The sequence below is a fragment of the Anomaloglossus baeobatrachus genome, chromosome 3 (genome assembly GCF_048569485.1).
Source record: "Anomaloglossus baeobatrachus isolate aAnoBae1 chromosome 3, aAnoBae1.hap1, whole genome shotgun sequence".
In the NCBI taxonomy this organism is placed as follows: Eukaryota; Metazoa; Chordata; class Amphibia; order Anura; family Aromobatidae; genus Anomaloglossus; species Anomaloglossus baeobatrachus.
Window position 1 is genome coordinate 633,704,238 of NC_134355.1, and position 27,008 is coordinate 633,731,245.

A 27,008-nucleotide genomic window follows, 5' to 3' on the forward strand; every position below is an offset into this window, starting at 1 on the left:
TAGCTAAAAACATGTGTAAGGAAACTGGCATGTAAAATTCACGGCTCAATGCAATATCTCCAGGAAACTGTGGTCGGCCAGTGGTCAACTAACAAAATGTGCAGGAAGCTACTGGTGCCCACAGCCGCATGTGGTCAGGTTACATGACCATGACTCAGCAATCACATGCTGATCACAATTGCAATACAGTGGTACCTTGCTTAACGAGAACAATCCGTTCTGGGATTGTGCTTGTTAAACAAGGTACTCGTTCAGCAAAGCAAGATTTCCCATAGGAAATCATTGCAATGCTGACGATTCGTTCCACAACGGGTTAAATGTCCCATCCTGGTCCCCTATTCTGTCATTCCACACATGCACAAACACACACAAACACGTACAAACACACACAAACTCACACAAACACACATGCACGCACGCACACGCACATATTACATGCTCACCTTACCTTCCGCTCCATCGCCGGTCTCCTTGGACTTGCTGTTCACCAGTACGGGGCCGGGCAATGTATCGCGTTTCCATAATGACGAGGCAGGAACTTCCCTGCTAGAGCGCTGACGTCAAGGCAGAGCTGCTTGCCTCTGATTGGCCAGCGCTCTGCCATTCAGCAGCGGTGACAGGAAGTTCCTCCCTCGTCGCTATGGAGGCAGAATCACAGAGTGGAACAGAGCGGAGCGGCGAACTACAGCACCCAGGAGGCCGGCGATGAAACGTAAGGTACACTATGTTATATGCTCACCTTACCTTCCGTTCCATTGCCGGCCTCCTGGGTCTTGTAGTTCGCTGCGAGGACGTCGCGATGTTCCCGGGAACTACAAGATCCATGAGACCGCCGGTGGAATGGAAGGTAAGGTGAGCATTATACTGTATGTGCGTGCATGCGTGTGTGTTTGTGTGTGTTTGTGCGTACATGTGTGTGTTTGTGTGGACTGCAAGTGCGGGTCAGAGTGTGGTGGATGGACGGAACCGGAAGTGTGTGCGGTGAGAATTTCGTTCATACAGCAAAGCTTTCTCGTAAAGCGGGTTACAAATTTACAGAAAGCTTTGCTTGTATAGCGAAATTCTCATTATGTGGGTTACTCGTTAAGCAAGGTACCACTGTACTACATTTGCACACGACGTGCAAATTTTGTATAAAAATACAAGACTTGCTTAGTGTGATTGGGGACATTTCCAGGACGCTCAAAGTGGACGCACTGCACCTGTGATGTAGAGACCGGGTTGTTTTCCTTCTCACTAATCGAGTCCCTCCGATGAGAAAAGGAATGCTACAAAATACGGTAATGTTGATGCATATTTCTGTTATTGTATAAGATTCTATGACTATAAAGTAGTGCTAATGCCTATGTACCATTGACTATTCATGTGCTATTAAAATAAATAATATCTTGCTATAAAGAATCTTAGTATTCGTGCCTGATTAGGATATCAGTAAGCTCTTCGTAAGTACGGGCTTTCAGCCCCCTTTTTAGGAGAATTTAGCAAGACATAAATTGGCGTAGTCGTCAGGATTACGTCTATAAGAAGTAATTAACGAATTTTTGTAATTTAGAAATTAAAAATATATATTTGGCAAATTTTTAAATTTTTTCAATCTTTTTGCATAGTGTCAAAATGTTCAGAAAACGTAAGGATAATGTTAAGGAGGTTGTTGTGGAGATTCCCGGCTGGACTGAGGCTCCATATAATCTTATAGCACATGAATTGGTCAATTGTGGATTGGCAGAACAATGGCAGGATAAGCTCAAGGGTTGTGAACCTTCTGATGTTGCGAATGTTCTCAGTAGTGTCTCTGTGAAAGCAGGTGATGTATTGTCTTTAGGATGGCGAATCTGGATTTTGGCAAGTGCATATCACGCAATGCATGAGTGTAATCTAAAGATGCAGAAGAAATGTTCGCAGATGGAACAAAAGATGATAGAATTAGGTGGCCAGAAAACAGTTCTGGAATGTAATACCCGACTGTTGAAGGAAGAATCCCCGGTGAAGTGGGGGAAAGCATATGAAGATTTAACCAAACAACAACAAACACATGCATGGTTCACAGACGGATCGGCTTGTTATGTGAGTGGGAAAAGGTTGTGGAAAAGTGTTGCATATAACCCCAGATTGGAAACATTTCTGTCAGTAGAAGGAGAAGGTAAAAGTAGCCAATATGCAGAACTCTATGCCATATTCTTGCCATTATGTTTTGAACAGGGAAAAGAGTGTCATCTTTATATCAATTCTTGGTCAGTAGCAAATGGATTAGCCACATGGATGATGGGATGGAAAAAACACAAATGGTTAATTCATGGAAAAAAGATTTGGGGCAAGGAAATGTGGCAAGACATTGAAGAGATTATTCAATTTACCAAGACCACTGTATTTCATGTCGATGCTCATGTCCCTACTAACTCACTTGAACGTTTGTTTAATTCAGATGCAGATAAAGCAGCAGCCACCAGACATGTCAGTCCAATAGGTGACAAGGAAAAAGAGGCATGGTTGCAAGGTACAGCTGTTTGGGCACACCAGAAAAGTGGACATTTGGGAGAAACAGCCACTTACAGGTTGGCTCAGGAAAGGGGTGTGCCTCTTACTCTTAATATCATTAAAGAAACCATTCTACACTATCTAGTGTGCCAACATTCACAAAAGAGGGAGGTTCCACATACAGTAATGGGACACATAGGTCGAGGACAATTACCTGCACAAATTTGGCAGATGGATTTCATTGGTCCATTTCCAGAAAGTAGAGGGTGTAAATACATCTGCACTGCAGTAGACACATACTCAGGTTTGATGGTGGGGTTTCCCTGTTAGGCAGCAACCCAGTGGAGTACTGAGAGAACTTTAGAAATCAAGGTACTGATGCTAAATTTGGGAAATTAACCTTTAATCTTGGTGAAACACCAGAAGGTGGCTCAGATGTTGATAAGTCCAATAAACTTGTCTGAGATAGGAGAAGGAACTGCCCTGGCAGAATTAACAATATGGGGTACTAAAGGTTTTGGATCCTCTAATATTACAAATGTAGAAGCAAAAATATGGATTCAAAACTTCCAAGGACCGTCCTTAGAGGCAGAGGTAATAGCGGTTGGAAAAGATCGTACTCTCCTGATAATGAGACCAGGAGTGGAGAAGTGGGAATATGTTCCACAAGAAAAATGTTATTTAAGATAGTGTATCTTGATTTGCAGATGGTGTTGTAAATAAGTGGAATCCATGGTATCGGTTACTGGGAAGAGCTTGATAGTGATGAGATGGAGAAATTCCTGTGTTTAATGTTTGCCTCTTTGGTCGTTGGATGGAAAAGTCTACATCTGGAGGAACCTATGGCGAATACATTTCTGATGCACCATCACATTTTAACTGATGCGCTGAACAGTAGCCAACACATAGATTGATGGATCTGTACACATTCTCTGGTTACAGCCACCAGTATCCCTTATCTGGCTATCCCGGTATCGATGGAGGAAATCTTCAAGTGGAAAAGTTGTTCTAATCATCTTGCTGATAAAGACACTCAAAATGTTTGTCTATGGAATACTACAGTACACATTCCTGTAGTGGTATGGATCAATCTTCCATAGTGGCAAGGCAATTTGAGTGGAACAATCACCAATTTACAATATCCGGCTTTTAAGGGAGGAATTTGGGTACCAAGAAATAAGACTGGCCTGACTAACCTGGGATTCCTCCCTATGGAGAATATAAAAATAAGTTTTGGGACAACTATAAATACTGTAGATGCTTTTAAACCCAGCTTATTGGAAAGGACAATTCATGATATGTTATGGCCTTATGCCAATATGTTCATAAATGGGACTAGTGAAACTTGTAGTAACATATTGGGAAATCTAATGTGTAATGATTCCTCTGAATATCGAGCAAATGATCCGACCTGTAATAACCCTGATGCAGGATACTGTAGCCCAGTTGGACAACAGCCCGGGTGGTGTTTGTTATCAAATAATAGTATTTTCGTTGACTTGGTTAATTGTTTAGCTTTGCAACACTCGGCTATATGGGATTTACCTAGAGGAATGTATTGGGTATGTGGGTATGATGCGTATAAATGGCTCCCAGTAGGAGTCAAGGGAAGCTGTACTTTAGCTCATTTGAGCCCAGCTACCTTTATATTACCTTATGATCAATTAGATGCTCAGGTTTTGCCAAAACACATGATATTCAAGAGATCTGCAGATAATAAACCAAGGGAATCAGGGCGACCCCATGTGGTACAAATGGGAACAGCGAACAAGTTTTTCAGTACTTTGTTCCTATATCCAATGGTAATGCAAATTTGGGATAAATTAGTAGAATCTACTGATTATCTGGATGATCAAATTTTTGTTGTTTTGGATATAGTAAACACTTCTGTAGCTGTACAACAGTAGTTAAGTATAGTTACTAACCAGCATACTTTGGTACTTGATTACCTAACAGCAGCCCAAGGGGGTATGTGTCAGATAATAGGCTCCGCCTGTTGCCATTACATAGATCCTGAAGGACAGGTACAATTACGAGCTAAGTTAAATGACATGCAAAAATTAAGAGATAAATATCAAAAAGATAATGATGTAAATAAAGATAGTTGGTGGGCGAATACCTTTTCCTTCCTAAACCCTGCAAATTGGTTTAAGGGGTTAGGTAATGGGGCTTTTGCAGGGAGCTTTTCAGATAATATTGCTTTTACTTTTAATATACATAGCAGTGAAAGTGATTATATTTGTGATTCAACATTTATTTAAACAAACCAAGAAAACAAAATTTGTGGCAAAGTCAATGATAGTGTCCTATTAAAAGCGATACCTCTTGGTCATGGTATGGTGTTTGCCGAGTGATCTTCCTCTAGTGGAATACTGATGATGGAAAATAATCCCTGGGATCAAGGACCGATTGTGATATCAATGTGATATGACTGAAGAATGAGTGTGATTAGATAGGGATCTTAATCAAAAGATAGTAATCCCAGATATTATTTGATCCATCCAAAACTCAGTATCAACCTATTTCACCATGATGAAGAATATACGTGTTAGTAGATCTTGAACAAACCACTTATGAGGAAGGAAAATTTACAGTTCAACTTACAGGAAACTCGTGGATAGCTAAAAACATGTGTAAGGAAACTGGCATGTAAAATTCACGGCTCATTGCAATATCTCCAGGAAACTGTGGTCGGCCAGTGGTCAACTAACAAAATGTGCAGGAAGCTACTGGTGCCCACAGCCGCGTGTGGTCAGGTTACATGACCATGACTCAGCAGTCACATGCTGGTCACAATTGCAATACTGCATTTGCACACGACGTACAAATTTTGTATAAAAATACAGGACTTGCTTAGTCTGATTGGGGACATTTCCAGGATGCTCAAAGTGGACGCACTGCACCTGTGATGTAGAGGCCGGGTTGTTTTCCTTCTCACTAATCGAGTCCCTCCGATGAGAAAAGGAATGCTACAACATACGGTAATGTTGATGCATATTTCTGGTATTGTATAAGATTCTATGACTATAGAGTAGTGCTAATGCCTATGTACCATTGACTATTCATGTGCTATTAAAAAAAATAATATCTTGCTATAAAGAATCTTAGTATTCGTGCCTGATTAGGATATCAGTGAGCTCTTCGTAAGTACGGGCTTTCAGCCCCCTTTTTAGGAGAATTTAGCAAGGCAGACATTTATGACATATACTCTCTGGTCTTCATGGAGACTCGCTTAATGACAGGGCTTCCAGGAAACAGACATTGGTGTCATACTATTACCTCTCCACCTGGACCTGCTTCTGCAACATTTGTTTCTATTTCACCAACTGCTGCCATATTCATTCTGAAGGTGGCAGTAGTGAAGTAGGAGACATCAGGACCACAAGCTCTGGGTGGTTCAAACTGTGTCTAGCCACAGAGACTAGTGTGGCTGGATCCTGTGATGCAATCCTGTCTGACAGTATGAGTATGTGTTGTCAATGTTGTGAGCGTGGCAAGCGTATTCAGGTCTGATCGAGGTCTGACACCCAAAGGAAAAACACCTAAACAACACCACAGACAAGGGGGAAACACCGGGGACACAATAACAATGGTGGGCCTTGGCACTAAAGAGAGGGTAGATGGACACCTCCTAACATCACCTGAGCTATCCCTGCTCTCCTAACCAGTCCCTATATAGTTTCTACAACTGACACCGAGCAGCACCCTGGAGCCCTAAGAAACCCTATAGAGGCCCTGATTAGTGAGAGGCGGGTAAGGTTCACTAGACCCACCACTGCGCTAAAGAATCAAAAGGGTAGGGAGACAAACAGGGAATAAAGAACCAAAAATGGAGAGGATACGACTTCAGGAGAATCCACAGTAGCTCCTTGCACCAAGGCAGCTTTCATACAACTGGTTTGTATAGTCAGTAAAGCTTGCTGGAATACCTGGTATTTAAGCACAAAGGGGTGTGTCTACAGAGCAGGTGCAGCTGACCTCAACTGCAGCAGAGCTGCAAACAGAAAAACTGTCATTAACTATTTCAGTGCCAAAGGAAACGAAAAGACATTTAAATGCATAGCCCTAGGTAGAGATAAGGGGCTCCAGACTTCAAGCTGCCACTAGTCTATAAAAACAAGGAGAGAATCGTGACAGTCAAGCTCTAGTAATTCAGCTCCATAGTGTGGCCAATTGGACAGGACCATACCTTACTACTAAAATTCCCAGCTTGTTGCTGTGAACTGTCAGTTGTAATTAATACTAGCTCTGGTTTCCTCCAGTTGTTCTGTTGCTCTTCATCCTGTGAAATTCTCTATCTGACCTCGGCTTGTTTCTTAACTGTTTTTCTGATTTACGATTTTGTCCCTTGTATGCTCTCTTGGTTCTAACCCTGTGACACGATCATTCTTGCCAGCCCACATCATTGCCTGATCCTCATTACATATATTTTGCTGATGCTCCTTTCAGTATCTTTGAGATTTTAGTTCATTTTATGATTGGTTGGGTTCCATCAATCATGTATTATTTGGAAGATTTCCTAGTTGTCTACTTTTTTAGTTTTGATATATCAAGTTGCTGTTATGCTTTTCGAAGTAAAACTGAAGGTTCAGCAACTAAATTGACTCTGTTTTAGGTAGAAAAAAGAAAAAACATAATGAAAATGGAATTGTTGTTTCTAGTTGCCAGGCCAGGGGTGCAGATCATTTGCGTTATCACAGGGTGTGTTACGAGGGGCTGTCTGATAACCTAAAGGAGTATCAGACAGTCAGGGTCCACCGTGCAAAGACTCTGCTGCAGACTATGGCAGAGTGCAATACCTCTGTTAACTCACAGAAGGATATAATAAGTAAGTAAAGCAATTCCTCCCTTACTTGGAGGGTGTGTGGAATGATCTCTGTTAATAATCACAGAGACAAAGGCAATGTGTGCGAAATGGCACCTACCTAGGTCCGCTCTTCTAGTGGTGCAAAAGAGACGAACAGCAGCGTAAGCCGCACAAAGCTCCTACCTGCGTTCGCTCCACTAGTGTGCGAGGACACGAACCACTAGATATGGCACCTGCCTAGGTCCGCTCTTCTAGTGGTGCAAAAGAGACGAACAGCAGCGTAAGCCGCACAAAGCTCCTACCTCTGTTCGCTCCCCTAGTGTGCGAGGATACGAACAACTGCCAGACGCAGTATAAGGAACGTTACCCTAGCGGCAACGTCCACCTACGAGTCGAACCACAAGGCCCAGCCAGACCATGTGCCTCAGGCACCTGCCTATGTCCGCTCCCCTAAGAGGTAAGGATACGGACAGCAGCCGAAGCTGTAAGGTATAAGAACGCTACCCTGCCGGTAGCGCTCACCTAGCATAGACAGAGGAATGCCTAGAGGAACGCGCACAGAGCGTCTACTCTTATGCATGAACCAAGAGGACTGAGCGCCATGCGGCGTGTGTCAGGGTCTTATATAGACTCTGTGCCTCATCCAAGATGGAGGACACCAGAGCCAATCCGCTGCCAGAACGACAGGAGTGACGTCATGCTGGCCTATCACCGAGCAAGGCATCACAAGCACATGACCAGCGACCAATCGGCATAGAAGGTGTCAGAGACATGTGACCTCGTGTCAGCGATGATGTCACCCGCACATGTGCAATGGCTCCAAGATAGGACTTAGTCTCCGGCGCTCGCACATGTGCAGTAGCAAGAAATCTGGACTTAGTCTCCAGCGCTCGCACATGTGCAGTAGTAAGAAATCTGGACTTAGTCTCCAGTGCTCGCAGCAACCGTAACAGTACCTCCCCCTCAAGGGCCCCCCTCCCGGCGACGCAGGTAATCGGCAACTAAGTCGGGAGCATGGACAGCCTCCTCAGGCTCCCAAGAGCGATGTTCCGGGCCGTAACCCTCCCAATCTATCAAGAAGAACCTCCGCCCTCTAACCATCTTAGAACCAACTATGGCTCGTACCTCATAGCTAGAGCGAGAGGAATCAGAGGCAGGAGAGTGCACTTCATGAGCGTGAGGTAAAATAGCCGGCTTTAGCAGTGAGACATGGAATTTGTCATGAATCTTAAGATGGACGGGTAACTTCAATTGGTAGACTACAGGATTTACCTGTCGAAGAACCTCATAAGGACCCAGGAAGCGAGGAGCAAATTTGACAGAGCTCACTCTAAGTCTCACGTGTTTTGCAGAGAGCCACACAAAGTCCCCTGGAGAAAAGACAGGAGCCGGGCGACGAAACCGATCGGACACCGTCTTCATACGGTCCTTAGCTGCTTGGATCGACTCTTGAGTGCGATCCCAAACCTCTCTGGCATTAGTTGCCCAGTCGGCCACAAGAGGAGGAGGTGCAGCAGCGGGAAACGGTACCTGGTTACCACCCGGCCTGACGTGTTTCCTGCACACGTGGTTGGTGTAGCGCTAGGTGCACCAAAACGCTAATCGGGTTGTCGTCCGGTCTGACGTTTCCCAACACACGTGACCGGTTCCCAGAGTTCCTGGGTTATCTCAGAGCCATCCAGCTCTATAGTCTCCGGCGCTCGCACATGTGACCTCGTGTCAGCGATGATGTCACCCGCACATGTGCAATGGCTCCAAGATAGGACTTAGTCTCCGGCGCTCGCACATGTGCGAGCGCCGGAGACTATAGAGCTGGATGGCTCTGAGATAACCCAGGAACTCTGGGAACCGGTCACGTGTGTTGGGAAACGTCAGACCGGACGACAACCCGATTAGCGTTTTGGTGCACCTAGCGCTACACCAACCACGTGTGCAGGAAACACGTCAGGCCGGGTGGTAACCAGGTAGCGTTGACCGGAAGACCGCCACGAAAGCGCCCTGTCGGCCACGTGTGTAGGACACGTCAGGCCGAGCGGTCCTCCGATTAGCGTTTCTGGCCACCTCTCGACTGGCCACGTGTGTGTAGGACACGTCAGGCCAGATGGGTACACCAGTAGCGTTGACCGGGAAGCCGAGGAAAATAAGGAACACCCTGTTAACTCCACAGGGGTCCTGGAGTACGCTGTCCGTGCGCGTAGGGGGCACAACCGGACAGGTGGCGCAGCAGGTGCGTTGTCCGTGTGCGTAGGGGGAACAATCAGACAGGTGGCGCAGCAGGTGCGTTGTCCGTGTGCGTAGGGAGCACAATCGGACAGAAGCACAGCAGCCGCAGCCCAGTTAACGCCACTGGGCTGCTATAGCAAGACTGGAACGGCAGGAAGGAAGCACGGCGCCTGACCCTGATGTGCCGAGCCACGAATCTTGGCGTGACAGGCACCGTTCGCCTAACCCTACCTACCGCCTCCCAACATAGGCTTATGCCGCAATGAGGCTCTAACATGGAGGTGTGCTCTGACTGAGCAAAAGTGAAGACTGCGCGCCTCCATGTTTTCTCCAGCCCCTTTTATAACCTGGGTCCACCCCAAACCCAGGGTGGAACCACCAAGGTCCAATAGCAGAGTGCCATGTCATCAGTGACGTCACATGCGACCTATCCGGAACCGCCACATCATTGATGACCTCATGGCAGCCACGCCCCAAACACTTCACCAGTCATCGTCTGACGACCAATACTGAGGTGCCAGATCATAGGGGCGGGTCTCTGCGAGCCAGTCCGGAGTTGCCACGTCATCAGGACACCTGACACCCTCTGCCCTATCAGGGCCTGCCACCTCACGGACATGCTCAGTGAGGTCCTTACCGGACCTAGCCTCTGGTGCACTAAGTGCCTGAGCATGCCCAGTAGCCTGAACTGAGGACTTAGTCTCAGACATAACACAATCAGGCTGAGCATGCTCACTGGGCAAAACACCGGGCTTAAACTCTGGCTGGGGTAAATCGGCGCACGCATGCGCACTAACCGCCTCTCCACACTTAGACGTGGTGGAAGGAACAGCCAACTGGACGACCCGAGGCACGGCCAAGAACGGCAGCCGGCGCCTGGGCGCAACAGGAACCGCAGCAGGCTGCTTGCGGCTATGGCAGCGCCGGTTCGTAACAGGGTGGCCTGGTTCCGTTACCCCGAGGTGTACAGGAAGGAGGGTTGGGTTGCAGGGTGGCAGGGAGGATGGAGGTAGTAGTCGGAGGTTATGAAAGTCTTTTAAGGTGATCGTGACACCACCTGTGGTACGTGGCCAAGGATGGAGGCCGCCGCTGCAGGGTCTCTCATCGGGGCAGATGTTAATGTGCCGCCCTGTGCCAGCAGCCGCTGCTGCTCGGGCCCGGTCCTTCAGGTGGGTGGCTCGAGGGTCTTCGGTCCCGGGGGTCTCGCGGACACATCGAATAAAAGGGGGACGTAGATGTATGGGCTAGGCCGTATTAGGTTTGTACGCCACCCACGGTGTGTGGTGAGGTGGGACACTACAGCTGCTGTTATGGGGCAACCAGGGGAGATGTAGTGGCTGCCGGATGTTAACCCCTCCGTGGGTAAAGATGGTTGCCCTGGACCCAGTGTCTTTGTGCAGGGTGTAGTGATGGCAAGGGCCAGTGCGCCCAGATATGCAGGGGGATATTTGGTTACTCACAGTAAATGAACCACACGAGTATTTTGGTAAACCAAGGTGCTGGTGGCCGGCTGCCACGGCCGGTTGCATTCGGGTCCCCCACCCAGGCTGGTGGTCACTGTCCTTTTCCTCTGCACTGGTTTGTGTATGGTGGACTTCCTAGTCTGAAACTCAGGAGTCCGCTCCCGGCTGGATGTGGCCAAAGGAGCCGTGCCCGCAGACGCTGGCCCGTGGGATCTATGGGCCTTGGTGGTGACCTCCTATCCCTATCGGTGGGTTGTTGTCTTCTATGAGGGACTTTGGGTGAGACAGGACCTCTAGTCCTGGCCTCAATCGGTTAATTAACCAGGCCGCTGGTTTCCGGTCCTGGCTTCAGGGTCCGAGTACCCCCTCTGTGCTATGGTTTCCGGGTCGGTTCCCCGTGTCGGTGCCAGCGGGCTACAACCCTGTCCCGGTCCACCTCGGTTCTGCCGAGCCGTCTTCCCGTCTCCTGCTGATGGAGACCACCGTCTGCCACCTAGCCAAGGCACCAGGGCTCCAACTCTGGCACCGTTCAACTTGAACTTCCTCTGCTGGAGCTACCCCTAGCTCCAGCCCACACTTCTCTCAACTTGAACTACAAACTAGACTGGTTGTTTTCTCGCCCCGGGCTGTCTAGACCCCGAGGTGGGCATGTCCAACCACCTGGTCCCACCCACTGGTGTGTCTATCTTTTCCTAAGGGGGAGGACTAGGGTTTCAGGTTGGCTGTGTGGTACCTGTGTGAGGGAAGCTGTTATGCGGGGGCCTATCTGTGACTAACTGGTTTTGCCAGGGTGCCACATTAAGTGCAGCCGGGATGATGTCACTCTCCACAGGTGGAGCGGGATTACCTGGGGAGCATGGCAGAGGTTTTGTGGTAGTCCCCATTGGCGCCGCAGTGCTGGGCGACAGCATCGGTTAAAGGAGAGGCAGAAGCAGGGGCTGCGGTTCCAAGTCTGTTTACTCACAAGTCTTTTAGATGCTGCCCGAGGTACTGTCCCCTGCCACGATGGGCTCCAGCCGATCCCGGATCCGCCGGCGGTCACCACCGGTGCCCGTGAAGGTTTTCAGTGAAGTGTCCCTCGGTCACTATCCGGAACCCGGACTGAGCCTCCTGGTCTAAGCCACGGGCCCACGAAGAGAGAGAAACACTAACTCCAGTTGTCAGTGCTAGGTGTTATCCCAACCTGTGCACAGAAAGGTTCTGCTCTAAGTGTGTTGGTTGCTCCTAATTCTTCCCCATGTGGTGCCCGCCCCCGGTGGTTGTCCTAGTGACTGGGGAAGTCCCATGCTTCATGATGGCTGGCTACCCTGTCTGCCCTAGTCCATCCCCCTGTGAGTAAACACCTGCTGTTGTTTGTCTGTGTTTTGTGAAGGCACCGTCGGTTAACTCCCTCTTAGCCTGGGATAGATATTACCCCTGAAAAGGGATGTAATGCCCTGTGGCGCCTGAAGCCCAAGGGTGCCACATACTCATGCCACAGACATAGGCCACAGGCCTCTATTCCATCTGGAACACAGCAGACCCCCATGTATCGGTGTGCTTGGCCCCACCTCTTCTGTTGCCACGTCTCGCTGGACACCGCACCTTCTTCTCACAGGCACCGCCTGTGCTGTTCTGGACCCTCATTTTACACTGGACTGTTCCCGGGTGGGATCTTACACTCACCAGTCCACATCTCACTAGACACTGCACCTTCCTCTCATAGGCACCGTCTCTGCTCGGCTGGACCCTCCTTTTACAACAGACTGTTCCTTGGTGCAATGGGGTCTTGTGCTTACTAGTCCACATCTCGCTGGACACCATGCCTTCCTCTCACAGGTGCTGCCTCTGCTGGGCTGGACCCTCATTTTGCACTGGGCTATTCCTTGGTGAGGTCTTCCTATTCCAAGCATAACTCCTCCTTCAGTGTCTCCACACTTCACAGCCAACAATCCCACAGGCCAAGTACATTTTCACGCATTCTGGCGCCATATAAGCCCATGATTAGCAGCGTCGCTTCTCTTCAGGCCACATGTCACCCCCATCTTGGGATCCAAGCTGCAGTCCGCCATTTTATGTTGCATATTCTCAGACACCATCATAACTGTGTCATCTCAGGCCGCCATACTCCAGGGGTTACACTCTCCCCATTTTCAAGTGATATACTCGCACCCTGCTTACAGCACCACTTGAGGTGAGGGTGGTCACCATAGACAAGCAGGGGCCCGGTGGTGTGACGGGGAGGCAGGGTCGGTGAGGTGCAGGATTGCAGGGACAGCGCGGCGTGGTGCCAGATGGCACGGGTGTACTCACTCAGCAAAAGATGCACAAAGTCTCCAGTAAACAAAACGGCTGGATGGACGGGTCCCGCAGCCGGCTGCAGAGTCTCTCTCCGGACAGGTGATGGTGGATATCTCTCCCTGCACCTTTGTGTACTGTGCTGACTCCAATGGCTTCCCAACGGTAGTCCGCTCCCCGGTGTATAGATACCGGAGGAGCCCGTTTTGCCGCAAGGCGCTGGCCCTTGGACTTCTAGCCGGTGGCGGTGGCTGTATGTCCTCACGGTGTGAGCGGTTGCCTTCAATCGTGACTTGGTTGATAGGGAACCCCGGGGGTTCCTGTCACATTCGGATTCGACTATTGACTGCGGCTCCAAGCCTGGTCGGGGTCCGATGGCCCTGCCTGGGTGTGCTTAGCTTCACTCCGTTCCCCGGTCCGGTACCGGTGGGCCACCGCCCAGCCCCGGTCTTTACGGCTCTGCGGAGTTCCACCAACTCCTGCAGATGGCCACCACCGTCTGCCAACCTTGCTCTCAGTGCCTGGGCTCCGACCCAGACACTCGCAGTACGTGACCTCTCACTATCACTTCCTGAACTGCACTACTCCAAACTCTAACTCTCACTGACTGCTTTTCCCGCCTCCAGGCCTGTGAACTCCTCAGTGGGTGGGGCCAACCGCCTGGCTCCGCCCCACCTGGTGTGGACATCAGACCCTGGAGGGAGGCAACAAGGGTTTTTGTCTGACTAATGTAACTGTCTGGGGGGTGGGGGTGTGTGTGTGTTTTGTCTGTGGCTACCTGGCTAGTCCAGGGCACCACACACGTATACAGTATAATGCAATCATCGATGTCTTCGTGGGGGAATACACGACCGTAGGTCACCCTCTTACACTGGGGTGCCTGATCACTAACTCAGCTTTGCTGTTCTTGCATGCTGTCTACACATTTTGTTAAGCCTGAACATATGAACAGCAAGTTGTTTTCCCAAACCAAAAAGTGCTCAAAAAGTGGCAGAAAAAGATGCAGTGTGAACATACCATTAGGCTTTGATCACACAGAGCTTTTTAAGGCAGGAAATAAGGGAGTTTTTGAGTGGAAATTCAAGGGGGCCAAATACTTTTGCAAGGCACTGTATATTTCTTAGAATAAGCTCTTTTTGTCGTTTACTTAATAGGAGAAGTGTCACATATTCTTGGCTCCTAGACAACTGATTTCTTTAAAAGTATCTGAACTTCTGTAACTAAACCGTCTTTAAACTTCTGCACAACAGTATCACGGACCTGCCTGTTGTGTTGCTTGGTCTTCATGATGCTCTTTGTGCTTTAAACAGAACACTGAGACTATCACAGAGCAGGTGCATGTATACGGAGATTAGATTATACACAGGTAGCTTATATTTATCATCATCAGTCAGTTAGGACAACATTGGATCATTCAGAGATCCTCAATGAACTTCTGGAGTGAGTTTGCTGCACTGAAAGAAAAGGGGACGAATAATATTGCACGCCCCAATTTTCAGTTTTTTTATTTTTTACAAAAGTTTAAAATAAGCAATACATTTCATTCAACTTCACAATTGTGCCCCACTTGTTGATTCTTCACCATAATATTTGTTTTTTTTATCTTTATGTTTGAAGCCTGAAATGTGGGAAAAGGTTGAAACATTCAAGGGGGCGGACTACTTTCGCAAGGCACTGTATGTATATGTGTTTCATCATTTTATATTACGCTATGTCAGCATGAATCACTTATTACCAGAAAGTTCTGCATCTGAGTGCAGTTCGAACGCCATTTTGAGTCCTGGTTTTGGATGTCTTCATATAATTATTAATACTCATGACAGTCCATAACCATGTCCATAACAATGGTTTAGTGAATCCTGCACTGAGCAGGGGGTTGGCTCACACAATGACTCTGGAAGTCCCTTCCAACTGTAATATTCTGTGATTCTATGATCATGTGTTACTACTTCTAGATATAAAATCAGTTAATCCTTTTTTTCTTATCTTATCCAAACTTTTAAACTAGAATACAGACTGAGGATACTTAGTTCTCTCATTCACTTGGGGTGCATCCTTATAGTAAGTGCACACTATTTTTTTATTATTTTTTAAATTGGAAGCTTCACTTTAAGTCTGATTTGCATAAGTTTATCACAGAAATATTTACTGAGCACAATCAAATTGCTGCATGTAATCTCATCAATATGTCTGCGCAATAGAATCCAATTACTCGGAGCTGACAAAAAATTATAATGAGAATTTAGAAGCGCTGACTCATTGATTAGTCAGTGACGTGATGTGCTTCTGTGATACCCCCGTGCCAGCAGCCGAGCTGCTTGGATCCGGATCCGCGGTGGATCGAGGGTCTCCGGACCCGAGGGTCGTGCGGCCACTCAAATGAAGGGGGTATTTACAAGGGAGGTTATAGAGTTCGTGATGCCACCCGTGATTTGTAGTAATTAGGAGTACCACCGCTGCAGTTAGGAGTACCTGGGAATGATTGAATGGGGCAGCCAGGTGTTGTGACCCTCCACGGGTAGGGGGATACCCTGAGGCTCGGTGTTGGTGGGGGGAGTGCCGTTCGATGCAATGGGGTCACTTGCATACTCACTCAGTCCACTAAGCTGACACCGACAACTGGAAAACCAAAGTTCTGGATACCGCTGCCACTGAGGGGAGCTTAGTTCAGGTCCCGTCCCCAATGGTGCTGCCTGGTGATCCGTGACCTGCCTCCTGGCACTCAGTTTACTTCTCTGTTGGTCCCGGTAGTATGAAAACTGCCGGGTCCCACTCTCCACTATGGCTAAGTGTGGGAGCTTGCTCTCAGGGTTCATACTTGGGATTTTCTGAACCATTTTGAGTGGAAAGTCCTATCCCCCTCATTGTGCTAGTTCCCGATTCTGGAGCAGGTGGGAATGGACCTTGAAGGCTCCGTTCTCAGGTAAATTGTCGGGTTGCCTGAAGCTACTCCCCGATCTAAGGTCCACGTACCCCGTCGTGCCTTGGTCCCAGCCCGGTGATGGTGCAAGGCCGCCGGCTGTCCTCCTCGACAGATCTGTGCCCCTTACCACAATCCCCTGCGACCGGGAGTCTAGCTCCTCTAGGCCCAGACCACTGTCTGCCACCTACATTGCTTCCTAGGAGCCCTGCTCCTGACCTCCTCTCCCTTTCACTTCCAGAATCAACTCTCTACTTCTGACACTCCTGACTTCCCTTCTTCAACCCCCCCAGGTGGGCGACTCTATTCCACTCAAGCCATCCACTGGTGTGTTTGGTGGGTGTAGGGTGCAGAGTATATCTAGGGTTTGATTAGCTGATGTAGGCAACACCATATAGTTAGGGACCCAAAACCAAGAAGGAGGTGGATACTGCACGGGAGGGCAGATTGTGCAATACCCTGTGACGACCTGATAGTCCAGGGGAATCACACTTCCTGCTATGGCCACTACAACTATTCAGCTTAGATCCATGTATAAATTGCTAATAATGTTAATGTGAAAGGAAGAAGTTTAAACAATTGGATTTCTATTAATGTGAATGTAATAACATTTTCAACATTCGGGATTTTTCACTGTAAGAGACCTATAAGACGTGAACAAGTCAATCACTGGCCTCAGTTCATTCAAGCATCACCGATGAGGCCAAAGATAGGCTGCAGGGGTCATGTACACATCGATGGTGTGGAGACACAAGGGTCAGTGGGTGCTCTTAGTCGCTGGACTGGCTGTATTTAGAAAGACAGTACAGGCCAGGGTTCATCATACTGAATGCCTGTACTCCTTCCCCTTATTCAGAACAATACTCAAACAACACAAGGTGAGGTTACCACACTCCGGTAAAACTTCATTGGGTCACCAATAGCCAACAGCATAAAGTACTGTATTTTACGGCATATAATATGACTTTTTAACCCCTGAAAATCTTCTTAAAAGTCGGGTGTCATCTTATGCGCCAGGTATCGTCTTATAGGGTGTATAATGTATAATTAGGTACCTTACCATATTTTTTGGATTATAAGTGGCTGTCTGTTCTTGTGGGCGGCTGCCTCTCTGTACAGGTGGCTCTCTGTGCGGCTGGCTGCCTCTCCGTGCGAGCAGGCAGCCGGCTGGCTGCCTCTGTGTGTATGCGGGTGGCCGCCTGGCTGCCTCTCCGTGCGTGCCAGCAGGCGGTTGGCTGGCTGCCTCTCCGTGCGGGCGGCCGGCTAGCTGTACTGGCAGCAGAAGTTGCGGTGCTGTGCAGCAGCTATCCCAGATGCTCTGGCTTCAAATCATGGCACCCGGAGTCAGTGCGTTCGCAGATGGAACTGTCAGCTGAGAGCTGTGCACGCGCTGACTCCAGGCGCCATGATTTGAAGCTCGGACCGCCAACAGAGCATCTGGGACATTTGCCTGCTCCACACAGCTAGCACAGCTTCCACTGCTAGCACAGCTTCCACTGCCTGCCACAGACCCACCTCTGCCAGGCACAGACCCCACCAGCATTGCCACTGACTCCTGTGACCCCGCTCCACCACAGCTGCCAGGCACAGACCCACCGCTACCAGGCACAGACCCCACCAACACCGCCACTGCCTCCGCTTCATCACCGCTGTCCCCCCAGGGTAAGACAACACTGGAGTATAAGGCGGACCCTATTTTTTTTACCATTTTTTTTAGCTCTAAATTTGGGGATCGTCTTATATGCTGGAAGATACGGTATATTCCCAGAAAGGACACAAGATGGTGCAAGCAACAAAGTCAAATCCTTTCACTGGCTCTCTAAGGATTAGAGTCTCTGTGACTTCAAGGCAGCCAAGGACAAGTATCCCAGCCAGCAGGACCACACTTTTGGTGTGCACTTGTGTCGCCCAGGGATAGGGGTACTCAGATCCGGGCCACGGGGTCACTTCTGTGGGTATCACGGTGGCGTGACCCGGTCTGTGATCCCAGGCTCCACAGTAAGAAGGAAATTAGGTAAGGGAGATTGTCCGTGACGCCACCCGTGGTATGCGGTGATGTAACGGAGCACCGCCGCTGCCGGTTAATGGATCCCGGGGATGGTGGTGGGCAGCAAGGTGGTGATTTCCCTCCACGGGTAGGGTGTTGGTGTCCCGGGACCCCGGTGAGGTGGTGCAGGGAGGAGATGGAGACCATCTGAGAGCTGTGCACCTGGTTGTACCGGGAGATGTTGTTACTCACAGTTCGCTTTGCAAGAAAATTCACACAGAGTCAGGAATTAACCAGAAATTGCCGGTGTCCGTAGCCTTTGGTACAGAGGGTGTTCGGATCACACACCCGGTACAGCAGGGCCCTCTCTCTCTCTCTCCACTACTTTAGGAAGCCTCCTCAACTCCTCGGCTTGACACGGGGAGTCCACTCCCCAGCGATAATCCAGAGCCGACTCCGATGCCGGCGGGCCACTACCCTGCCCCGGCCACCTCGGCTCCTTCCCACCGCTCTACTCCTTCCAGGAATCCTGGAGCTCGCTTCCACCCTTCCAGAGCAGCCGGGAGCTCCTACACCTGGTCTGCTCTGTTCACTTTCCTCTCACACACTGCTCCAGCCCCTCACCTGCTGCTCTGTTTAGCTTCTACACTGGGGGGAGGGGTGTGTTTGTAGAACTGTACAAATTGTGGGATCAGATTACCAAGGAGGATTAACTCTTTCTGTGACTACCTGGCTAGTCCAGGGCATCACACACTCACTAAGGGGAAGTGGCAGCAACTAAAGAAGCCAACTGAGCACAGGGAGGTATGTAGACAAGTGATTGTCTCAACCTGGGTTCTCCAAGGCAATTTGTAGCGCCCAGGGATATGGGGTACTCGGTCCCGGGCAGTAACAAATGGGAATGTCACTCTGGTGGCTGTTGCCCGGTTCTGTGCCCTGTGCCCCTTTTGTAATGTGGGGTATTTACAGGGGAGTTAAGATTTTTTGTCATGTGATGTCACCTGCGGGTTGCGGTTAAGGGTGGACAACCACCGCTGCTGAATGTGGGTACTCCCAGGGCTGGTGGTAATAGAAGCTGTGATGGTAGGCCCTCCGCAGGTAGGGCTGTGCCTGGGAGATGTAACGGGGGCAATAACGGAGACCACACTGGGTTGTCTTTAACAGTCTTTACTCACTGTGGACCCAGAGGTTGCTGGTTCAGGACCCTTGCAGGACCAGTGCTAATGTAATGACCCAGGTTGCTCTGTCCCCGACACTCTCAGTTGATTGGGTCCCTGTAGCGTGGAGCGTTTGGGGGCCCCAACTGTCCCTTTGGGGGTACAGTCCCCTTCTCCATACGGCGGGAAGTGCGGACCCTGTGGGAAGGTAAGTGTCCGAAATCCTAGTTTACTGCTGATGCCCCCATATTATTTGGTTCCATGAAGTCCGTGAAGGTGTCCTCACCGGGCAGGTATTTATCAAACTGTTTAAAACTGACACTTGACCTAGGGTTCTGTGCCCCGTGCGTGCTCCAGTCCCAGCGGCATTTCCGGTACCCGTCCTGGCGACCTCTCTCTTGTGCCCCCGGGGTCATTGTCGCACGGACCCAGCTCAGGCACGTCCGCACACCTCTCCTGTGTGGTACTCGACTCACTACTCACTACCAACTGACTGACCCCTCCCACCAGGCTGGCTATACCTAGGGATTCGTTCCCATGGCGACCATCCCCTTACATGGTTAACCCTCTTTGCCCATTGTGGAGTGGAGAACCAGGATTTTGGTTGTGTTTTGATGGAATCGGAACTGGTACTCCAGGTCCCAGGGATAGTTCCTGCATCCCCAAGAGGATGCAGTTCCCTTTGGTGCCCTGAGGGTCTCAGGGGCGCTACAAATTCATGGAGTTAGAGTTGGGCAGTGGATTATTTCTGTAATCCACCACCGAGAACCATGATCCCTAGGCTGAAGTTCTGTTGAGTCATGTTGGTGACAGGAGAAGACCCCTTTTTATATCCCTAGGCTCTATATTTCAGGGCATTGTACCCCACAGGTTTGGTGGGATATAACCATGGTTGTATCCTCATTGTTTCCTAGCTCAATTAAACTGCATAAGTGTCCTCCAAATGATGAAGACTAGTACACCGCATAGGGCTGATGCAATACATTATCAAGAAAAAAACAGAGAAAAATTTTATGAAAAATACCCTGAATAATAATGAATAAAATGCAAGTGCTTAATAACAGGGTACTTAGTATATACAATTTTGCAAAAAGGTAAGAAGCCATCCCACCTCGTCACGGTGTACCCATCTGGGATGGTCCCTAACCACCTGAAGTTAAAACCATTATATATACCTGACTTGTGTCTATCAAAACTCCAATGTCAATGGTAACAAGTGGTCAGCTGGGTCCCAGATTAAATACACAGCAAAGTGGGAAGCAATTGGTTGTTCAGCCTCAGTATAAGGAGGGCTGCGCCCCCAACTTGCAATAAAGCAAGATAGCAGACAAAAAACACCAAAAAACTGAGCTGTAACACAAAAAACAGTAAACATGCAACGTTCCAAGCATGTAAATGGCAGGCTCTAGACAAGAAAAAAACAAACAGAAAAATTGTATGACAAATACCATGAATAATAATGAATGTGAATAATGTGGGTATAATCAGCAGGCATTCCACAAATTAGCATACAGAAAGTGGCACAAGACAGTCTCACATGAATCAATGACTATGTTCCTTGACTTGCTTAACAAAGAAATAGTACGTCTGACTTAATACTTAAAGGGAATCTCTCACAAAGTTTTTGCCACCTAATCTGAGAGTATCATAATGTAGGGGTAGAGATCCTGATTCCAGGGGAGTTTTTGGGCTGGAAACTGGGCTGCTTAGAGTAGTTTTGAAAAAAATCACTGTTTAATCATCAGTAGATTATCATTAGAGGACTACTTGGAGTGCTGCCAGGTAGTCAGCTCTGAGGTAGCAAAAACCTGGTGACAGATTCCCTTTAAGAATATATACGATTATTTCACCACCGCACAAGTGGACAAATTTATCTTTTGCCTAACAATGTTCTGCCACAGTCCTGGGTCTATTTGTTCTCGGGCTTCGTTACCAATTTGCCTAGCACTGGTGGTAAAACAGTCGTGTGTGTTGTGGTGGACTGTTTTAGCAAAATGGTTAATTTGGTCTCTCTTCAAAAGTTGCTAACTGTTAGGAGAAATTAACAAAGTTGCTAATCTCTTATCGATAAACTGCATGACATTCCCCAAAACATTTTTTCTGATACAGGAGCTCAATTTCTGGCTAGCTTTTGGCACAGTTTTTTGCTCCAGAGATGATATCCAGCTGTCCGTTTTTCTTGGGTTATAACTTATCATTCTGAGACTAATGGGTAAACAAAAAAGATGAATCAAGTATTTAAGATGTTTTGTTTCCATCAGATCAGGAAGCCTGGGTGGTGTTTCTGCCTCGAATTTGCTCTTAATAACCATACCTCTGCAGCTACCAGGACCTTACTTTTTTTGCTGCTGGGGTTTTCATCCAGTTTTTGGGAACTTTTTAGGATTACAGTCCCTTGGGCCAGAGAAGAGATTTTATTGGCAATGAATTAGGGTCTGGAAGGAGGGCGGATAAAAGAGGTGCTTACTGCAGAGGAAGGAAGGCTCCTGTCTTCAAGGTGTGGGATTTTGTATGATTGCCTTCAAAGAAGCTACGGTTAAAGGTCATGTCTAGGAAGTTTGCACCAAAGTTTGTAGGTCCTAACATACTTAACCCTGTGATTGTTAAGTTGTCACTTCCTATTGCGTAGAAAATCAATATTTCTTTAAACTCTTCCCTTTTAAATTTTTTTTAAAGGGAAACCTAGTCACAAAGACTTAATTGAGGTGGATTTCCAAAGGAATTGGGATTATGAGGTAGAGCAAGATCTTGGTTCCATGCGGGTCAGGTGTCGTTTACATTAAGTTATGGTTCTGAATATAACTCTTGGGTTGATTTGGAAGATCTTAATGTGGATTGCTTGGTCAGGGATTTCCGTCAGCAACGTCAGACAGTAAATGCTTTTGAGTGTCCGATGGCCTCTCGTCAAAGGAAGATGCTACTGTCTTGGCTCGAGTTGAGGATTTGACTCGGTGACCTGTGGTTTTGTGGTCATCTCTAGAGTTGAGCGCGGTTCTAGGTTCGAGGTTCTCCAGTTCGCGGCTCGAGTGATTTTGGGGGCTGTTCGAGATCGAACTAGAACTCGAGCTTTTTGCAAAAGCTCGATAGTTCTAGATACGTTCGAGAACGGTTCTAGCAGCAAAAAGCAGGGCTTTTTACAGCTACAGTGTGCAGGAGCCATCGCTGGCAGCCTGCCAGAAGCTGGTAACCAAGATAAACATCGGGTATCCAACCAAAGCGCTTTGGTTAGTAACCCGATGTTTATCCTAGTTACGTGCAGGAAGCCCACACTTCCCCGCTCAGCTCGCTCCGCCCCCTCCTGCCCGCGGCATGTACACATACATACACACACGCACACACACACACACACACACACACACACACACACACACATGGACCCGCTCGGCTTACCTGCGGTGATGAAGTCCCGCCATCCCGACCTCAGCGCTGTCACTGTCCTCCATGGCCGCCGCTTGTCACATCACCTTCTCTCGCTTCCGACCCGAGACTGACTAGCGGTGACGTCACGGGCCTCTCGCGATACTTGGTGTGAAGGCGCCGGTCATTGAACTCAGTGACAGGTGCTGTCAGTGTGCTGGAGATCAGCGCAGGTAATGTACCTCGCTGACAGCAGCACTTGTCATCCCCTGCAGTGACCTGGGCTGACCCATTGATGTTAGCTCAGGTCACTGCACTGCTCTCCCAGCCAATGGGGAAAGTCTGCTCTTCATTGACTGGGACAGTGTGGATCGTCATGGCAAACCCTTGGATTACACCAGACCTGGATTTGTTTTTCTTTCTAATAAATTGGTTAAAGAGGGAATGTTTTGGGGAGTGTTTTTTCAAATAAAAATGTGTTTGTCGTCTATTTTTTTTTTATTACTGACTGGGTTGGTGATGTCGGGTATCTGATAGACGCCTGACCTCACCAACCCCAGGGCTTGATGCCAGGTGACATTACACATCTGGTATTAACCCCATATATTACCCCGTTTGCCACCGCACCAGGGCGCGGGATGAGCTGGGGCGAAGCACCAGGATTGGCGCATCTAATGGATGCGCCACTTCTGGGGCGGCTGCGGCCTGCTATTTTTAGGCTGGGGAGAGTCCAATAACCATGGACCTCCTTAGCCTGAGAATATCAGACCCCAGCTGTCTGCTTTACCTTGGCTGGTGATCCAATTTTGGGGGGACCCCCTACGTGTTTTTTTTTTTAATTATTTATTTAATTTAAAATAACAGCATGGGGTGCCCTCAGTTTTGGATTACCAGCCAAGGTGAGGTTGCCAGCTGTGGCCTGCAGGCTGCAGCCGTCTGCTTTACCCTAGCTGGCTACAAAACTAGGGGGAACCCTACGTCATTTTTTTTTTCATTTTTTGGCTAAATACAAAGCTAAGCACCCCCTTAGTGCCACATGAAAGGCACCAAAGGGTGCAAAATTACAAAATGCAGGAGAGTGGGACATTATGTGTCTTTCTGCCATTATAATGACAGAAAAGACTGATATGAAGTGCACAAGCACAAGAAAATCACCAGAGCGCTCTACGCTGTGAAAAGCAGTAGAAAATGGCACTGGAGTGAACATGTGACCGCCTCATGTAGGATGAAGCTATGGATCCTGGGTAAATTTATGCATTTACCCTCATTCAGTTTTTTTGCAGTACACAAAAAAAACGGAAGGCACACGGATGACAAACAGATGACATACGGACCGTCTACGGAACGAAAACGGATGCCACACAGATGCACCCGTGAAAAAAAACGGACTGTTTTTTGCAGACCACAAAAATGGATTGGTCGTGTTAATGTAGCCTTATTCTGATCTGCCGTTTATAAACAGCAGGCAGAAATAAGTGAATAACGCCCCCCAGCGTCAGAAAATCTCCGGTGTTTCAGGGCTAGCTGAGACCCTGGAGATCATGATTCAGGACGGTTTTTCCGGTCCCCGCTCACGTGATCACAGGTATACAGCGTATACCGATTATCACGTTACAGTAAATGACAGCGCCGGTAAAAAATGATTTATCTCCCATCTGGCATGAACAAACACTTCTCCACTTCTTCTCTACTTCTTCTCCACTTCTCCACTTCTTCTCCACTTTTTCTCCACTTTTTCTCCACTTTTTCTCCACTTTTTCTACATTTTTTCTCCACTTTTTCTCCACTTTTTCTACATTTTTTCTCCACTTTTTCTCCACTTTTTCTCCACTTTTTCTCCATTTTTAATCCACTTTTTCTCCACTTTTTCTCCATTTTTTCTCCACTTTTTCTCCACTTTTTCTCCACTTTTTCTCCACTTTTTCTCCATTTTTTCTCCACTTTTTCTCCATTTTTTCTCCACTTTTTCTCCACTTTTTCTCCACTTTTTCTCCACTTTTTCTCCATTTTTTCTCCACTTTTTCTCCACTTTTTCTCCACTTTTTCTCCACTTTTTCTCCACTTCTTCTCCACCTTTTCTCCACCTATTTCTCCATTTTTTCTCCACTTTTTCTACATTTTTTTCTCCACTTTTTCTCCACTTTTTCTCCATTTTTTTCTCCACTTTTTCTCTGTTCTTTTTCTATGGTCGGTCTACCCATTAGCTCTGCCATGCATACTGTAGCTCTACACCTACTGCACATGTTACTTTATGATTGACATCTCTTTCGTACCAGAGCTGTCTAAGCCTACTCTGATCCCATATTTGTCATTACTATATTGTCCTTGTACTGTATTATGACATTTGTATCATGTGTTTCATTTCTTGCTGTGTTGCAATTTTTTTGCTGCATCCCAATTGTACCTCTACATTGTTCGAGTTTATGTTATTGTTCTCTCACTCTTATGTGATACTGATTATTGCCATTTTTCATGATTACATGCAGATAAGTCCAATCTGACGAAGGCTCAGGCCGAAACGTCATTTGTAACTTGTTTTGGACAAAAACATATATGCTTATGAAAAAAATTTTTTTCTTAATACGGACCAATAAAGAGTGATTTTGCATTACTATCCGCTGTGACTTACTGACTTAGTCTGGGAGATTTAGAGTGCCGAGGTTACTCACTAATTTTATCTATTATTACCTCTGAGCACCTATATACCAGTGAGCAGAGCTTCCTCTACAGTAGTTCTCCTGATTAGGCATGCCCTTACCTCATGAGCAGGGCATTGCAGCTTTGGTAGCAACCATTATGACATGGACTCTGCTGCTGTGGACCCGGGGAGAGTGAGTGCAGATTCATTGCACCCACACTCCTCACATGAAGGGTCCGCACTCCTAGAAAATGGGGGATACGTTCCCTGAGTGTCTCCCCCCCATATTCTAGACGGTCCAGAGTCGTCGTGGGACCCCTTTATTTTTTTTCTTACAATAAATTGGTGAAAGAGGAAATGTTTTGGGGACTGTTTTTTCAAATAAATTTCTTTTGTCGATTTTTTGTTTTTGTTAGTACTGACAGTTTATGATGTTGGGTATCTAATAGACGCCATGACATCACAAACTGCTGGGCTTGATCTCAGGTGACTTTACAGCTAGTATCAACCCGATTTATTACCCCGTTTGCCACTGCACCAGGGCACAGGATGAGCTGGGGTGAAGCGCCAGGATTGGCGCATCTAGTGGATGCGCCACGTCTGGGGTGCCTGCGGCCTGCTATTTTTAGGCTGTGAAGGCCCAATAACTATGGACCTTCCCACCTTGAGAATACCAGACCACAGCTGTCCGCTTTACCTTGGCTGGTGATCCAATTTGGAGGGCACCCTACTTTTTTTGTGTAATTATTAATATTTATAAAATAATTATAAAAAAAGAGCCTGGGGGGACCTCCACATTGGATCCCCAACCACGGTAAAGCTGCCAGCTGTGGTTTTCAGGCTACAGACGTCTGCTTTACCCTAGCTGGCTATCAAAAATGGGGGGACCCAACGTCATTTTTTTTTTAACTATTTTTTAAATAGAAAAAATTAATGGGCTTCCCTGTATTTTGATTGCAAACCAAGGTAACGACAGGCAGATGGGAGTGGCAACCCATAGCTGTCTGCTTTATCTGCGCTGAGAATCAAAAATACTGCGGAGCGCTATGTCATTTTTTTTAAAGATTTATTTTTACAGCACTGTGATGTCCAGCAATCAAAATACAGGGAAGCCCATTTTGTTTTTAGTTATTTAAATAAATAATTAAAAAAAATATATATGGGCTCCAGCTGCATTTTTTGTATTGCTAGCTAAGGGTAATCCAAGCAGCTACTGGCTGCTAATCCCCACTGCTTGGTGTTACCTTCACTGGCAATGGAAAATCCAGGGAAGCATTTTTTAATTTTTTGGCCAAAAAACTACAAAAAAAGGACGTGAGCTTCGCCATATTTTTGTATGCTAGCCAGGTATAGCAGGCAGGTGCTGGAAGAGTTGGATACAGCGCCAGAAGATGGCGCTTCTATGAAAGTGCCATTTTCTGAGGCGGCTGCAGACTGCAATTCGCAGCAGTGGGGCCCAGAAAGCTCGGGCCAACCTGTGCTGCGCATTCCAATCCCCAGCTGCCTAGATGTACCTGGCTGGACACAAAAATGGAGCGAAGCCTACGTCATTTGTTTTCTAATTATTTCATGAAATTCATGAAATAATAAAAAAAGGGCTTCCCTTTATTTTTGGTTCCCAGCCGGATACAAATAGGCAACTGGGGGTTAGGGGCAGCCGTACCTGCCTGCTGTACCTGGCTAGCATACAAAAATATGGCAAAG

At 47.7% G+C, this 27,008-nt stretch overlaps 1 pseudogene; it reads left to right on the forward strand.

The window, feature by feature from the left end:
• Window positions 1-3,317: 3,317 nt before the first annotated feature.
• Window positions 3,318-27,008, forward strand: part of LOC142297341 (uncharacterized) — a 34,558-nt pseudogene continuing 10,867 nt past the window's right edge.